At 34.5% G+C, this 16,868-nt stretch overlaps 1 long non-coding RNA gene across 3 annotated transcripts in view; it reads right to left on the bottom strand.

Annotated features, from left to right (window-relative positions):
- Positions 1–16,151, bottom strand: part of LOC126949680 (uncharacterized) — a 206,056-nt gene extending 189,905 nt beyond the window's left edge. For all 3 annotated transcript variants that reach the window (XR_007723878.1, XR_007723880.1, XR_007723879.1), the window contains exon 1: positions 14,836–16,151. This is a non-coding gene — a long non-coding RNA (uncharacterized LOC126949680). The remainder of the gene's footprint in view (positions 1–14,835) is intronic.
- Positions 16,152–16,868: the final 717 nt, after the last annotated feature.

Raw genomic sequence — 16,868 nt, 5'->3', positions numbered from 1 at the left:
CTTGAAACTGTATCACTCAGTGTCAATGAAATCTACTTCAGAAATACCAAGCAATGTTTAACATACTCACGTACACTAATGTGTGAATGAGATGGTCTTTCAGCCTCTGGAATTCCCAACTATGATATCCAGATACTCTTTCTTGGTCCTTATCTGAAGTATTTGATACTGTTTATTAATCCCTCCTTCTTGGCTACCATAACCAGACTGGTATTTTCCTTCTGGGTTTTTTTTTTTTTTCCATCTTTTCTTTAATCTGATAACCTCCCTAGCCTTTCTACTTTTATTAAGCCAGAATCTATTTTTTATTTTCCCTAAGGTTAAATTTGCCACATTCTTCCCTTCTCATGCTATATATTTCCTCTTAAGAACCTCAGTCATTCCCTTATTTCAGTTATTATCCATGGGTTGATTATTACAAATCGTATCTCTAGCTTATATTTATCAGTTCTAGAACTTTCATTCTAACAACTTACTAGAAGTTTCCACCTGGATAAACCATAATTGCCCCAAATTCAACATATTCAAAACAACCATTATCTTCTTCTAAATACATCCCTGCTTCAGGAGTCCCAGTTTTATTTATTGGCATTGTAATGATCTGTCTAGCCTTCTAAGATACAAATCTGAGTCATTCTTGACTTCACATCCTCCCCATTGTCCAGTTATCAAGTTCTACCAATTCTGCTTCCTAAACAAACATCTCCTGAATGTATCTCCTCCTGCTTATTCCCATTGACTACATTTCTCATTAAGACTACCTAAATATTTTTAAGTAGTGTTCCTGCTTCTAATCTCACTGCAAACTTCTTCACCATTCTTATATTAACATTTTTCAAATACTGTTCAACAAATACTCGTTAAGCACCTATTACATGCCAGCAGTGTGCTGGATCCTAAGGATGTAATGCAAAAGAAGATATAGGAAAATCTCTCAGAAAGTTCACAGATTCTAAAGGAAAAAAAAAAACAGCAAAATAGAATATATTTTAAGAAATATTAAAATAGGAGTAAGCGCAGGTTTCAAGAGGTTCAGAAAGAGAAGGCATTGAACCTAAATAGGAAGTTGGTTTTCTTTTTTATGTTCTCAACACTTTGCACATATTTCTATTTGTGTTATTTCAACAAAGTCATTGTTAGAAGAGCATAAGAGCTGTGGCCAATAATCAGAAGTAAAAAGAATCAAAAAATAAATAAGACTAGAAGAATCCAATCAAGTGGTGACTAAGCATGGTCAGCAGAATCACATCCATGAAAGTGATTAAAGTTATAATAGATTAGGAAATGTTGGGTAAGGGAATAAAACCCAGGGAATATCAATTACAAAAGGAATCTCATCCTGAAAGTTATAGACTTGGAGTTTCCCATTGTCTTAGTAACTCCAAAGTTTCTCAGTATTTCCATTGACACTCGGGATAAATCAACAGCCATATCATCCTGCTCAAATTCAAATCGCAAATCCAGAAACATCATCTCACCCAACGTGGCAACCATATGATAGTCATGAAATGTTGACCTAGCAATGCTAGCTTACCTAAGGCAACATATAAATAAGTCTATTACTCTTAATGAGTAAATGTTTGGGAATATTTGGAAATAAATGCATCAATTATACCACAGATGGCTCTCATATTGCTAATTATTTCATGTTAAATTGAGGATAATCTATGTATTTTTGTTAAAGTATTTGTAATATTTTTAAAAGACCTACCCAACGATTTGAAAGATTAATCCTTTGATTCCAATTTAAATATATAATTGAGTTTAAAGTAATAATGTTTAAGCTAAAAGTATGAAAGAATTTGGTTACATTTGCTAATAGTGTCAAATCCTTTTTAAATTTAAATTTGATTTTCTAACTTTTATTTATTAGAATTTAGGAATTGTTTAAAGTACTTGAGAAGGTTTTCATTATTTGAATTCTATATCTTCCCAATTATACATTTGAAGTATTAAAAGTACATCAACTTTATAAGTTATTTTAAATAAGAAAATGTCATTTAATTTATAAAAGAGATCAATTTTTAAGGAGATTTAATCTGTTTAACTTAAGAAAATCAAACAGACACAAATAAAAAGTAAAGAAGATTGTAAAATAATGACCAAGCTTTGTAAGTTAAATGTAAACTCTCAAGGAAAATTATTTTAATATAAATTTAAATTAATTTAAATAATTATAATAGTTTCTCTGCACACAAAAGCTAGCCTCTAACATAACTTATTTTGATAATTATAAAGATTTGTTATATGTCCGTCTTTCCAATAGACTATAAGTTCCTTGGAGACCAGACTGAGACCAGAAACCTACAGATTGCCTGGCACAGTCAATACTCAGCAAACGTTCAAGAAAGGAAATGTTCCTTGGCCCTACCTTGTAGTATGTTCAGGCTCCATGCCTTGTCACACCGGTCTTTTTATTTATTTTTATACATTTTACTCTCTTATCAGTCTTTCTGCTCATGCTGGTATATTCACCTGGACTGTTATTTCTACTTACTCTCCACCTCTCTAATTCATCTCTGTCTACATACTATGCTCCAGATCAATAGACTACATAGCCCTAGATATAACCATACAGACTTAGACAAAACCAACCAAAGCAGAAAAAATTACCTATATATGTAATGCCCATAAGTGACAAAAAAATTCCTTGATTGTTTAAATCTTATTTCCACCCAAACATTATTTGTTTGCTTTTAAAAAAGAAAATCTATGAGTTGTTATTAGCCACATATTTTCAAAAATAAAAAGCATGCATGATACTGAATTCCTACTAAAACAAGCACATGACTAGGAAACATTTCAGACTGTGGCACAAAGAAATAGAGACCACCAGAGCACGGTAGCTTTGCTAAATGGAGGAGGCAGAAACCAGAGTCAGGGCTACTGTTCAGAGTAGAATTTGCAAAGCATGGTACCAGAGGCGCAAGATCTGGCAAAGAAAGAATTCCAGAAATTTGCAATCATGTTGTAATCATGTTTACAAGGTTTGCATCATATTCAACCATCTTACTTTTATTTTCTTATCTTTACAGATATTTTAAAGATTTTCACAATATTATATCTAATCTTATAATTATGTCAGAAGTTGTGTGAAGAGGAAATACCAGGTTAACAATATCTCACCATGAAATAGCTTTGTTTTTTCAATAAAAAATTTAAGTTCCACTTTTGTCAGTTTCTAGACATATACATCTATATGTGTGTATATATATATGCACACATGTATATGTGTATATATGTATGTATGGCAAGTATTTAGTTGTTTGGAAATTTGAAACCTCTGTACTCCCAGTGTTTACTTCTGTTATCAAATAAAACTATGCATAAAAAGGTTATAGCAGGCAATATACAAATATTATTAGTTAAAAAAAAATTCTAATGATATGGAAATTGCTTAATTGAAAATAGTGACTTGACTAGTGGCCAGACATGGTAGCTCATGCCTGTAATCCCAGCACTTTGGGAGGCCAAGGTGGGCAGACTGCCTGAGCTCAGGAGTTCAAGACCAGCCTGGGTAACACGGTCAAACCCCATCTGTACTAAAATACAAAAAAAGTTGTTGGGTGTGGTGGTGCACATCTGTAATCCCAGGTACTTGGGAGGCTGAGGCACGAGAATTTCTTGAACCCGGGAGGCGGAGGTAGCAATAAGCCGAGATCATGCCACTGCACTCCAGCCTTGGCAACAGACCGAGACTCCGGTCTGTTGTATAGTATATATAGTGTGTGTGTATATATATATATATATATATAAATATATATATATTTTGAAATATATATATATATTCAAAAAATATATATATATACTAGTCTATATATATATATAGACTAGTAACTTCTACTTCTAGCCATGATGGAGTAACTAGGAACAGACTAGCCTTCCTGCTATAAACAACTATAGAACTGACCAAAATAAGTGAAGCAACACTTTTCAGATATTGGCCACCCAGTAGCATAGGACTGTGATCTCCAAAAGAAGGAAAACTCACACATGAGGTAAACCCACATTTTCCCAGAATTTCTGCCTGAAGAAACATTTCAGACTATGGCACAAAGAGGTAGAGACTACCAGAACATGGAAGTTTTGCTAAACTGAGGAGGCAGAAACCAGGGTCAGGGACACTGTTTAGGGTTGAATTTGTAGAGCACAGTACCACAAAGGAGAGATCTGGACAAAGAAGGAATTCCAGAACTCTGTAAGATCAAGAAGAAAAAATGATAGAAGCTGTGAGCAGAATGGTACTTATGAAGGTTGTATCGTACCAGGAGACAAAGGACTTCTGAGAAGTCAAATTGTTGAGATCTCAATGAATAGCCCAGGCATTCAAACGAAACTCCCAAAGTCCCAGACATTAGGGTTAGATCCTCTCAAAAGGATCATGCTGATATACCAGTAAATTAACTACCTATCAGAACAGAAATCAACACTATTTAGGTGTATACTATAAAATTCAGACTCTTGACAATGCAGTATCCTTGCTTCCCAGCACCATTAAAAATGACTGGACATGTAAAAAGGCATAAACAGATGGCTCATACTAGGAAAGGAGGGTATTCTTCAATAGAAGCAGACCGACAGATAACAAAAATGTTGAATTTGCAGATAAGAAATTTTTAGAAGCTATTATGAATATGTTTAAGGATTTAAAGGAAATGTAGAAAAGTTATTTCTCAGTAGAGAAATGAAAACTGTTTTAGATATTAAACTATAATTCTAGATCTGACAAAAAAAATTGGTATGAAAAATTCACTAGTTGCACTCCACAGCAGATTGGAAACTTCAGTAGAAGATAGCTGGTAGAGCTAGAACACAGAGCAATACAAACTATCAACACTAACAACACCGAACAAAAGCCTAAAATGATAAGCAAAGCCTCAGTGACTGGTAGGAAAATATCTAACAGTCTAACATACATATAATTAGATTTCCAGAAGCAGAGAAGAGAAATACTGGGGTGGAAAAATATTTGAAGATATAATAGCTAAAATGTTCTCAGATATCATAAAAATATTAATCCACAGATTCAAGAATCTTAAAAAAAGGCCCAAGAATAATCAAAATGCTAAAAATCAAAAGGAAAAAGTAGTAAAACACACAGAGAAATTTTTTTTATAAAAAGTTATAAAAATATCACTAATTTCACATCCACAATGTGTACCAGAAGACCGTGGAAGAACTTATCTAACCAGCTTAATTTTTTAAAAATGTGAAATTCTATATCCAGTGAAAATATCATTGAAAAATGATGACGAAATAGGGAAATTTTCAAATAGACAATATCTGAGAGAAATTGTAACTAGCAGGTCTGTACTACAAAAAATGTTAAAGAAAGTTTGTTAGGCTAAAAAGAAATGAAAGCAGGTAAAAATGTGGGCATGTATGATGGAATGAAGAATGCTAGAAATAAAATACATACATACATATAAAAGATTTTGATTTTTAAAATATATGACTTTAAAGAAAAAAACAAGAGTAACTTATAACATATGTAGAAATAAAATAAATGACAACAAAAACATAAATGGGAGGTTGAAAAAAATATAGTTTGGATTTGTGTCTTTGCCCAGATCTCACGTCAAATTGTAATCCCCAGTGTTGGAGGAGGGGCCTGGTGGGAGGTGATTGGATCATAGGGGCAGTTTTCCCCCTTGCTGTTCTCCTGATAGTAAGTGAGTTCTCAAGAGATCTGGTTGTTTAAAAGTGTGTAGCACCTCTGCTTTGCTCTCTTCCTCCTGCTTCGGCCATGTAAGAAGTGCCTGCTTCCCCTTCTGCCATGATTATAAGTTTCCTGAGGCCTCCACAGCCATACTTCCTGTACAGCCTGCAGAACTGTGAGCCAATTAAACCTCTTTTCTTTATAAATTACCCAGTGTCAGGTATTTCTTTATAGCAGTGTGAGAATGGACTAATAAAATATACAATTCCAATTTTCTTAAATTATACTTAAAATGATATAGCTCATTTGAAAACTGAGTGTAATAAGTTAAAGAGGAATATTTTAAGCCCTAGGGAAACAACTAAAAACAGTTAAATATAAAGCCAATAAAGGATATAAAATGGAATACAGACATGCACACAAAAGAGAAAGGAAGAAAGCAAAAAGAGTAACATCAGCAACATCAAAATGAGAAAAATTTTTAAAAATAGCACACAATAGATTTTATTTAGCCATATTGATATTTAAATTACACGTAAGTGGTCTTGAACATTCCAGTTAAAAGGCAGGCATTAACAAACTGGATAAAATAACAAAATCCAACTCTATTTTTTTAAGAATGAACTTTATTTTTTAATGTTTTAATGACATGGGAAGTACTTTATTTTATCATGTGACATCATATAACAGCAGTCTTCTTTACAGCTGCCTAACCACACAATGTAGATTTGAATTTGAATAGGGAAGCTGGTTCAGAAACAGCAATACTACTGACTCAAGAATTGACGTTGACATGATGACGTTTTGACTGATTCACAGGAGTTTTAAAATGCAAGTTTATACTGATTAGAATTCTTTCATGGTTTCATAAAAGAACTACTGTATTAAACCAAAAATAAACTAGGTATAGTTTATTCACATAATGAAGCTGCAATTGAAAAACAAGCTTACAAATTTTCCATCTCAGGTCTTTTTTCTGTTCTCAGCATTACTATAAATGCTTCCTTCCATCATCATGTTGAATTCCTCAGCATCTTCTATATCATTTCCAGCGGAATCTCTGGAAAGTAGTGATGCTTATCTTCCCTCAGAAGCAAACTGATCATGCCAATATCCCCACAACTCATGCTTTTTGCCTTTTTGATATGTGCTTCTTTTTGGCATAACAGAAGAAACACACCACTAGGATTCTGAAAACCTAAACTCTGGGCCTGTTGGTTATAAACTGCAGAATCTTAGAGCATGTATCCTCCCCCAGTGCCTCTTTCTCAACTGCAAAAAATAATAATAATAATTTGTATTTGTGTGGTCCTTTGTACTCTTTGTATTACTTATCTTCATATTAATCCTTGAATTGAAGTAAGGCAATATTATCCCCAGTTTATAGAAGAAATTCAATTTCAAATCAGTTACACAATCTACCCAAGATCCCACAGGTAGTAAATATACCAAAATGCAGAGTGAAACTCACACAAGCTCACACAAGATCCTAGTACTGGAACGTGTTGTGCTCCTAAGTTTGCTAAATGGATGAAGCAGGAATTTCCCAGGTCCCTTCCAATGATCACATTCTCTGCTTCTACTTGCTATTTTTCTCTTCTCTCAACTAGCATTAAAATCAGAAAATATGTATATTTAATCACCAAATTTCATTTGTCATGGATCTTTGATGTAACTGTTGGTTTAAGGTTTTTTTGTATTTCTATATCAAATCTAGAAAAAAAAATTTTTTTTTTCAAATAGTTCCTACTGCTCCCTGCCTCTCCAAAAGCTTTTGGACTTACCTATTTGTCAAGGCAAAAATTGATAACATTTTATAAACATCACTAGTCACTTTTTATAACTTTGAAGACAATTATTCCATACTTAAAACCAATTCAAAAGAAAAGAAATCCTCGTTAATTCTTATTCTCTGGAGTACTAATAAAAACGTATTTTCTACTGATTTTGTATCCAAGGACTAAATTTTAAATGCAAAATTATTAAAAGTACAAAATACACAAAAGGTTAAAGTACAACATGGCTAAAAGCAAAAAGGATGAAATCATACCACATACCTATTAATCATAAGAAAGCTGGAGTACCTATATTAATATCAAAGTATACTTCAAGATAAGTATTGCTGGCCGGGCACAGTGGCTCGTGCCTGTAATCCTAGCACCTTAGGAAGCTGAGGCAGGCGGATCACTTGAGGTCAGGAGTTTGAGACCTTCCTGGCCAACATGGTGAAACTCTGTCTCTACTAAAAATACAAAAATTAGCCAGGAGTAGTGGTGTGTGCCTGTAGTCCCAGCTACTCGGGAGGCTGAGGTCAGAGAATTGCTTGAACCCGGAGACAGAGGTTGCGGTGAGCCGAGATTGTACCACTGCACTCCTGCCTGGGTGACAGAGCAAGACCCCATCTCAAAAAAAAAAAATAAGTTAAGTATTGCCATGAATTGAAGAGATCATTTCGTAATAATCAGGAGTCAATTAATCAAGAAACACTAACAATCCTAAATGTAAATAAACCTAATAATATCATGGATCTAATAAAACTCCAAAATGCATAAAGCAAAAACTAAAGAAATAGAGGAAGAAATAGACAAATTCACAATTACATTTGGAGATGCTCTCTCTTATCTTTCTAGAATTGTTAGAAAAACTAGCAAAAAAAATCAATAATTATATTAAAGATATCAGTTAAACAACTGAACCTGGTTAACAAATGTCAGTGGTACACTATACCCAATAATGGCAGAATGCATATTCTGTTCAGTAGCACATGGAGTATTCACCTATGTAAATTATATGCTGGGCCACAAAAAGCTTCAAAAATTTGAAAAGATTGTAATCATGCAGTGTATGTTTTATGACTAAAAAGATCAAATCAGCAATCAATAGCAAAAAGACATCTAGGAGTTTCTAAGCCTTTAGGATGGTGCCATTCACTTGATTCCAAGTCTTCACACACACTATTCCCCCCGCCCGGAAACATCAAATCGCCAAATAGTGTAAATAAAACCACACAAGACTAAGATATTTAAAAATACCATGAATTTCAATAACCTATAAGTATACTAAAAAAAAAAAAAATCCAACAGAGCTCTCATTACTAACTGCAAACTTTTGAGTGGGCAGAGTGGGAAAAAGAACTAAAATGACACCAAAAAATACTCTCCCATAAAGAGAAAAAGAGAAAGTCTAACACTAAATGATAAAAACTGAACAAAAGTTTGAAACTTGGTCATTCCCAACACTGTCTTTGGAAAAGGGGTTATAAAGTGATCACGATTAGAAGTGATAATCTCAAAGCATCTTTGCTTCTTGGGAAAATCAGATTAATCGTGAAAAGGTGGCACCTCTTGGAGATAGGGCAGTGCAGAGAAGTAGAAAAGCTTCTCCCTTCGCACCACCAATATCATACATTAAATACACTGCATTTCACTGAACTGACAGAAAAAGGGCTCCTGTCCTAGGACTCTGTCCACAGTGCACAGAAATAGAAAAAAAAAAAAATTTCGTGCGTAACTACTAAACATAGGAAACAGAAAATATGACCCAAAAGAATGAGTTGATGACAATTCTTCCCTAAATACAACAGTTACACAGAAGAAATGGTAATACAACAATTCATACTAAATTATATATCCTTAAACAAGTATTTGGGGATATAAAAAATAATTTGGAACCATAAATTCTAAAGTTAAAAACAAAAAGGGACAAAGGAGAGTATAATGTATAATTGAATAGACTGAATTTAAGATAAAAATAGAATAAAACAAAATAATATTAGAAATAAAGATGAAATTATAAGATGCTAAAGGGATAACAGATTCAAATTTAAATAGTAATGAGTATTGAATAAAAAAAGGGAAGACATCCAAGAAAATAAAACTGATATTTTCTTCTAAACAGAGAAAAAAAAATTCAGAAAGTGGTTACAGTGTAATTCAGGTAAAGAAGAGCCAACTTAAATGTTATTGAAGAAGGAAGGAAGGAAGGAAGGAAGGAAGGAAGGAAGGAAGGAAGGAAGGAAGGAAGGAAGGAAGGAAGGAAGGAAGGAAGGGAGAGAGGGAGGGAGGGAGGGAGGGAATTTTAAAAACTGTAAACAAAAAAAACTTTCCAGAAATAAAAGAGAAAGTGAATCTATACATTGAAAAGTTATAGCAGATACCTAGGAAAAGGCCTAACAATAAGCATTGTATTTATTTGTAGATCTAAGAACAAAACAAGAATGAGGCTCTGAATAATGTCATATGTAAGTATGGTTTGTTCTCACAAAAGAGAAAGAATGCAACTAAAAAAATATTGGCTGTCTCACTTGTATATTTATTAGACAGGAGTCAAAATACATCATTTAAAACGACAGCTCTCATAGCAAATGGTAAAAATATTAAGTAAAAAGTTAACCACTGGAACAAAAGTTCCAAATCCTAAGAATTGAAGAAAATTTTAAATAGCAAAGACACAACAAATACTAAACAATATCCACAGAAGTTATATTATAACAAAAGTTGAAAACACATCAGTTGAAGTAACAAATGTGAATTTATTTAATTGATTTAATAAGAAAAATATCCTCAAGTTGGTTCATAAAGCAAAATCCAACCCTGTGCTGAATACATGATACTGTTAAGGTTCTATATATATTTAAAGCAACTGTTGAAAAGACAAAACTAAAACTAGATTCAAACAAACAATTAAATTCAACTGAACTCTATTTCAATTGAATAACAATCACACTTGAGAAAATTAATTTAAGTAATTTTTGAACACAGTATTTTGACTTTTACATTCAAAATATTCACAGTAGTTTGACATTATACATACAAAAAAGACTTCAGGTCTGTTTGCAATTGTACCCAACCCCAACTCTGGGGTGTAGAATTGCAAACAGATCTGAAGTCTTTTTTGTAAGTTTAATATGTGTGTGAGAGAGAGAGAGAGTGTGTGTGTGTGTGTGTGTGTGTTGTCCTGGTTGTGACAATTCTAAAACTACTTCATGTGCTTTGTTTTACAATGTTGATATTCTGGGGGCGGAGGGGTGGGCGGCACTCTCACTGAGGAAGAAAGGAATATTATTTGGCAATAAAAAGGTTAATGTATGTCACGTAACACAGATGAGCATCATATTCCATTTATATGAAATTCTGAAACAGGCAACATTAATACATGATGAAAGAAACCAGAACAGTGGTTTACTTGGGGGAGCTGGGGCAGAGGTGGTGATGGGGATTAGGACCTTGTAATTTAAGTATGATCATAATCAGCCTTATTTATAATAATCACATCATCACAAGGAAGCTTTTCTCAGTATCAATGCATAAATATATATATAAAAACACAGTTAGAAAACTTCCAGTCTTTTCCTTCCCAGCCAGTGTGAAATTGCTTATAAAATTTCTGTTGACTTTTGTCATTTATTTACATCTACTGGCAGAAGGTCCACCAGGGCCAACTTGACTCTGACCATTCCTAAGGTAAAGACTGATCTAAACGATCCAGAATAAGGTCTATCTGATATTCAAAAAGAGAAGCATAAGCCGTCTGCCACGAGTCATAAGCAGCATGACTTTTCCTTATTATGCAGTACTGTTATACTGTGCAAGAGTGTCCCATACAATGCAATGTACACAGCTGTCCTGCTCTCACTGGGAAGATGCCCTTTAAAACAATGCTGTATTTCTGCTTGAAATTTTACATACTTTAAGAGAAAGAATGGACTGGGGAACGTAATTTATACTAAAGAAAACTTCCATAAGAAAACATACAATTTTTAAAAATCCATGAGATGGCATTTCAAAGCATCTTTTATTATTGGCAACTAAAAATTACTTTCTCCAAGAATGGCAATCTATGAAACAAACTGCTGTATTTTCACATTGTCCCATCTGTTGTTTCTCTACAGCTAATAATTTCTTGAATAAGTGCCCAGACTTTTTCCTAACATTCAGATTTTGACTCTATAATCTACATTATATTTATATAATCATCTGAATTCCAGTACCTCAGTTACAATAAAACATTCACTTTTTGAAAAAACATTTTGTGCTTAAAATTTCTTATTGGTATGATCAACCCTTTTGTCTATTTTTGATAGTAATAATAAAATTTCCCAGTAAGTAAAAGAAACATACAAATTGTGTAAAATTTATTCTAATTGTTGATTCTCAATATTTGATTCTCAGAATAGTAGCAGTTTTAATACTTTTACCACAATCACAAGTGCTAGTTCATATCAATAAGTAGACTAAACCCTTTTCTGTGTATCTCTCAAGCATAAAAGTTAATGTCAAAAAAACAAAGATAAGATATAATACTAAGCATTTCAATTCTGTGTGGATATTTGTATATTACACAAGCTTTTACATGTCAATGTATTTCAATTCTTTCCAACAAACTAAACAAACTAAATTTTGATATCTGGTCTTTTTTTTTTTTTTTTTTTTTTTTTTTTAACTCCAAGCTACTATATATTCTTTCAAATCTCTGTAAATATTCTGTATTTGCAGGTTTTTTGTCCTATTATTTTAGTAATATATAATGACATAACTCTGTTTTTAAGACAATGATTTCTTCCAATGTGATTTTTTTCCCCCGTATGGATAATATTCTGAAGGGCCATTATACAGCATGCCTGCCACGGCAGGTTGAGGGGAGGAAGCATGGTTATAAACAGCACCACTGGCATATATCCACTAGATGTCAGTCATGCAGTTAGCATCAATTTACATTCTTAATCCTGATGGTCATAAACAGAAATTCTATTAAAGCTAACCCTGATTCAGTATGCATATACCACAGAGACTCCCAGAATTTTATGCAATGTGGAATAAAGTCTTGTGACTAGAAGAGCTACTGTTTTGCACTAGTGAGGACATTAGCCATCAATGAAATGTAGGCTTTTCCAAGTGCCATTGTTAGTTGAGGACAACTGTGTTGGGGGCAGTTGTGATGATTCTAATCAGTTTAGATTGATATAGTATCTAAATGAGAGAATGATAGGATATCATTTCAGAGAGTTATTTTGAAAGATTTAGCTTATGGAAACAGGGAAGCACAATGCAAAATATTTCTTGTATATTTAACATTTAGAATATTTCAAAGAATATCCCCCCCCCAAATGCTGATTATATTGAGAATAAAATAGTCTTGGGGAAATTGACTTAAGAACACAAGACATCTTGGGTTGTTGCTACCAAAATCAAAAATTAGTTCTATTCTTTCGGACATCTGATTTATTCTTCTCAGTAAAACAACGTGTGAGTTTTATAGGAGAGGTTCTTAAGGATTATTTTAGAAAAGTGTCCTATAAGGTGCTTACTGTTTCTGGGAAGGCAGTAAAATGACTGTCTACTCAGTGATCAGATTGTCTCAATCCAGTTCAATGTGTTAACTGTCACCGTGGACTGTGTTTGAACTCCTCGCTGTATAACTAATCATAAGCATTAGTCACCATAATCCCAAGCATTCCACACAATTTCCAAATAAATATGGGAGGCAAAATAGAAATAAGGTCCATAAAGATCTTTAGGAAATGCTTGGTTCCTTCAACAATAAAATTAACGAACCAAATTAAGTGGTCTCAAATTTTCTTTCCAGCTCTGCTGTTTTGTGATTCCATAATGCAACATGTTGTTTTCCTTAAAACAATGGAAACTTTTTATGATGACTAGTTGTAACATGTTAGTTGTTCTTAAAGATAGAAAAATGTAAATATGTGTTATCAATTACATTACTTCTCAACCCTGATCCCTGCTTTTGTGGTCTAAAAGTTTATCATTTTTCTCCCTTCTCACACCCAGTGCAAGTCAAGGATTTCTTTTCCAGAGTTATCTTTATGTTGCTCCTATTCCCATTTCTCATTTTCCAATCCCAACTCATCCACTCCCCAGCTCTACACTCCCACTTAACACGAGATAGTCCTTGAAGAAATATTAGTTTGGAGATTTAGTGAGATCCTACCCTACTTAAATTCTGCTGCAGATAAATTCGTAGTCAGGCGAGGAACTATAGTCATGGGATGTTTCCAAGGGATGAGGAGCAGCCTATAATACTCTCAGTACTTTTGACACCATTGTGACAATGAGATTTCATAACAGAATCAGATAAGCATACAATCTATATCATGCTTGTTGAGAAGAACAAAAAAGTGGAACTTGGAATTCTAAGATGTGCAGATACATCTGCCCTCAGAGTATCATCCAGTTTCTATGCATCCTTTTACTAAAACCTTGCATTTACTCAGCTTCTCAATAAATATTTATTGGCCAACTCTACACCAAGCACTGTGCTGAGCCTTGGAAATGAAGCTGTGAAATAGGCAAAGGCACTCTGTTGTCAAATGATCTAAAGTCTAGTAGAGAATGGTGATGAATTAAAGCCCATAGGGTTCTAATGGGAAATAAAAATCACTGGGTTATTCTTACATAATACAGCACTAGTATGGTTACCAGCATAAATAAAACATAATGCCGTGCAGAGTAGACATGTAGATTCTCCCAAGCAATGTGTCCTAAATTGCAGGATGATTTCCATGTAAATTGCAGAGCTATAGTCCCAGGGAGTCTTAGATGCATGAACTGAGACACTTCTAAAGAATCCCTTCATTCAGTTACTAGTTTAGAATTCTGGAGGCCTGTATGAACCTAAGAAAAACATTGCTCAGAGATCAGACTCTAGCCCACTGTTTTCATTAATTTTATTTTTATTTCCTCAAAAACCTTATCAAAGTGTGATGCCTTTGAAATGAAAAGCTATTCCCTCCTTCCTTTATACTTTTGATGTTAGGCTCCCTAGGAAAGACTTTAAGTAGAAAACCCTTGGAAGGCCTCAAAGTCAATTCTGCTGTCACTTTGCACAACTTATAAAGGACAAACTAGCTAATAGACTACTGGAAAGGAGAAGTTTATTAAACCAAGCAATTAGCTCTTTACTTTAAAGGGATTTGGTAAGACTAAATGAAGTAAAATATGCAAGGTAACAAGTTTTTTTGAAAGGGAAGATAAATTGTTCAGGGCTATAGGAATAAAGGTACAAAGATTTAATGAATATTTGTCCAGCACTTTACACTTTATAAGTGGTTTTCACTTATTTTATGGGCTCCTCACAATAGTTGTTAAATAGGCAGGGCAGATACAGAGCTTTCTGTGGTCCCTCAGTATGGGTCATCAAAGTCACAGTGAAACACATACCTTGCAAGTTTATATAAACTTCACTGAGTGGTGAGGGGCAGAATGCTGCTGGGGCTGGCCGGCAAGATCTCACTACACCACAGCATTAGCAACCATGCACAGGCTTACAAGAAGAAGCGGAGAGGAACTGCTGTGCGAGGGTGACTCCCAGAAGACAGATGGAGGGGCTATTAGACACAATTGAGCCAAGTCTCAGAGAGGCTAAAATGAAGTGTTGAAGATTGCATAGTTTGATGACACACCACTCATTAGTCACCCAGTTTAGTAACAGTCCTTCTAATATGCCATATTTTCTCTTAAACACTTGTTAAAGCAAGGGACAGGGTGGTCAGTCTTCCCGGGTTGAAGGCTTACTATATGCAAGATGAATTTGAGGCACTGGGTGTACATTACCTCTGTAGTAAATTGGATATTAACTTTCTTAAAATGTAAATTATATTTTCAGTGTTCTAAAGAAAAAATTCTACCATAAGCTCTCCTGGAAAGTGAGAAATTGGGTTATAAAGCCAATGTTCTTCTCCTTATCCCAATTTACCTTCCATAGTCTTAAAGCCAAAACCTCAGGTACTGGTCATATCCTGGCATGAAAAATAATCAGACTGCACTTAGATAAAGGAGGTTATAAACTGAGCCTTTTCAGACTCCAAAATGTTCTAGACAAAAGCAAACAAGCTAAGGGTTTGTTCCTCATCAAGAAAATTGTTCATCCATATCCCCTCCCATTTCCTCAATATTTTGACCTTACCCCAGCTGGTCAGCCAGCCCCACAATCCATTTAGACTCTAGAACAGAAATAAAATGCATACATACATACTGTAGCTGTAATTCAATTAATCTTCTCCTTGGGTTTCCTCTGCTCTGTGCCAGGGTCATTTGTAAGGCCATCACTCAGTTCAAACTGTTGCACCTGTGCTGCTATTGAAACACCCCTTCCTCCCTTTCACCCCTCCCTTACCTCTATCCTCCCAGGCACGGTGCCCTAATCACCTTTTTCCCAGGCACAAAAGCTTTCCTTTGCTAGAAGGAATGTCAGAATTCCCCCAAGCACTGGCAAGGAAATATTTAAATGTAATCAGAGGATCTTCCTTTGTTTTCTTTTTTTTTTCCTGGGGAAATTAATCTCTCTAAGGTATTGGATGTATTCTTTTGCTCTTCCGTGAGGCAACATCATCATACAGTGCTGAAGTGGTCACAGCTTGCAAAGGCTAAATATTTTCTTCTCCTTTGCTGCTGACACAGATGATACGTGCCTGGCTTCCTCAAGCATCTCTAATTGAATACTTTGCTTCATTTAAATTGTTTTAAACTTGGCTGTGAGAAATGTGTGTAAGTATCTCCCATCCCTCCCCCACCTAGAGTATGAATGCAGATTGGCAGCTGTGGCTCCCCTAATAGCTGCCCCCTCCCAGCTGTAGTCCCTTTAACTCTAACGAGCTTGAGAAACTTCCCAGTTCAATTCTCTCCAGTCATTGCCAGCCTTCGAGTTTCATATAGTTCCTAGGAGAAAAACTAGACTCTGCCAGATAGCTTTATAAGTTGGAAGAGCTTTTAAAGTCAAACTAGTCTTACTTAAATCTCTGCTCCACCACTTGCGGCTGTGTGAGCTTAGACAAATTACTTGACCTCTCTGAACTTCAGTTTTATTATTTGTGGTAGGACAAAACCAACTGCATAGGGCTGTTATGAGAATGGGATTTTGATATGAAATGGGATTTTATATATATACACACATACATAATATATTTTTATTATATATACACATTTATATATATATATGGTGTAGCAGAGATTTAAGTAAGACTAGTTTGACTTTAAAAGCTCTTCCAACTTATAAAGCTATATAGCAGAGTCTAGTTTTTCTCCTAGGAACTATATGAAACTTGAAGGCTGGCAACAACTGGAGAGAACTGAACTGGGAAGTTTCTCAAGCTCATTAGGGTTAAAGGGACTACACCTGGGAGGGGGCAGCTATTAGGGGAGTCACAGCTGCTAATCTGCATTCATAGTCTGAGGGGGAGGGATGGGACATACAT

The sequence above is a fragment of the Macaca thibetana genome, chromosome 1 (genome assembly GCF_024542745.1).
Source record: "Macaca thibetana thibetana isolate TM-01 chromosome 1, ASM2454274v1, whole genome shotgun sequence".
Classification (NCBI taxonomy): domain Eukaryota; kingdom Metazoa; phylum Chordata; class Mammalia; order Primates; family Cercopithecidae; genus Macaca; species Macaca thibetana.
The sequence above is the reverse complement of the archived record's forward strand: the minus strand, read 5'-3'. Positions and strand labels throughout refer to the sequence as shown.